The sequence below is a fragment of the Lutra lutra genome, chromosome 3, assembly GCF_902655055.1.
Source record: "Lutra lutra chromosome 3, mLutLut1.2, whole genome shotgun sequence".
Classification (NCBI taxonomy): domain Eukaryota; kingdom Metazoa; phylum Chordata; class Mammalia; order Carnivora; family Mustelidae; genus Lutra; species Lutra lutra.
In genome coordinates this window covers 45,858,417-45,859,740 of record NC_062280.1, presented here as the reverse complement: position 1 = coordinate 45,859,740, position 1,324 = coordinate 45,858,417, and the positions used below count along the sequence as shown (strand labels likewise).

The following is a 1,324-nucleotide window of genomic DNA, read 5'->3' as shown; positions in this document are numbered from 1 at the left end:
TGCCCTGTTTCTCCAGTGCATTTATCCTGGACTTCTGGAGCAGTAGAAGCCCATCTGGAAACCATTCAAGGCAGAAGTTGGCCCTCAGCATACCCTGTGGAGAAGCGTCCCTACCCCCTTCGCCATCATCACCACCATCAGACAACCAGCCCCCCTACCATGAGCGAGTTGCAGGACAGAAAGAGAGGCAAGGGGGACGTCCGTTCATCCTCGGTGTAGGTTTTACTTAGTCCCGGGCCTGTTGGGGTTGGTTTTTACCTTTCCTCTGCCGCAACCATGTTACGCCAGATCATTGGTCAGGCCAAGAAGCATCTGAGCTTGATCCCCCTCTTCGTATTTATTGGGGCAGGAGGTACAGGAGCAGCACTATATGTCTTGCGCCTGGCATTGTTCAATCCAGATGTCAGTGGGATAGGAAGAATAACCCAGAACCCTGGAACAAACTGGGTCCCAATGATCAGTACAAGTTCTACTCAGTGAATGTAGATTACAGCAAACTGAAGAAAGAAGGTCCAGACTTCTAAATGAAATGTTTCACTATAAAGCTGCTTAAAATGAAGGTCTTTCAGAAGCCATCCCCACAATTTACCACTTATCCAGGAAATATTTCCGCTCTAAATGCACGAAATCATGTTGGTGTATTGTGTTGGGGTTTACACTGAATAATAAATACCTGAAACTTGAAAAAAAAAAAAAAAGAAAGAAAGAAAGAAAGAAAGAAAGAGAGGCAAGGGACCAGGAGAAAATACCAGAGGAGAGAGATGGACCTCTCTGCTCTCGGTGGTCTGCCATCCCTCGGGGCCAGACACACACATGCAGAGGCCAGTCCCCACGAAGCCAGCACCCCTCCCCGACCAATGAACGAAGAGAGTGACTGGGAAATTCTACAGGTTCAGAACAGGCTCTGAGTGACTTATTTATTCAAGAAATAATTGTTGAAGCCCACTGCCACAGCTGCCAGTTGTCCCCACACTTTGTAGAAATGGAATCCTTTCTAGCTGCGTGCATGGCTAGAAGGAAGCCACACTCCAGCCCCTGAGCAGCCCGTGGGGCCGCGTGACCAGGGCTGGCCCGTGGGGTGGCCATGTTACTTCTGAGAGGTGTCCTGGAGAGAAGTGGCTACGCTGCTCTAGTTCAGCTCTTCCCCATCCCACTGTCTGCCCCTGGGACACGCCAGCTGAACTTGGATGCTGCCTTAGCCCACGAGGGCCGCCAGGCCACGTGGATCCGAGGGAAGAAGGAGCCTGGGTCATGGAGGACCATGTGGAGCCAAGCCGCCCAAACAGCCAGGACTGCCCCCCCGCAAAGTGCTCTCTCAAGAGGC

The 1,324-nt window shown here is 51.5% G+C and overlaps 1 pseudogene; it reads left to right on the top strand.

Annotated features, from left to right (window-relative positions):
• The first annotated feature begins 241 nt into the window (after positions 1 to 241).
• Positions 242 to 698, top strand: LOC125095191 (cytochrome c oxidase subunit NDUFA4-like; annotated as a pseudogene).
• The last annotated feature ends 626 nt before the right edge of the window (positions 699 to 1,324 follow it).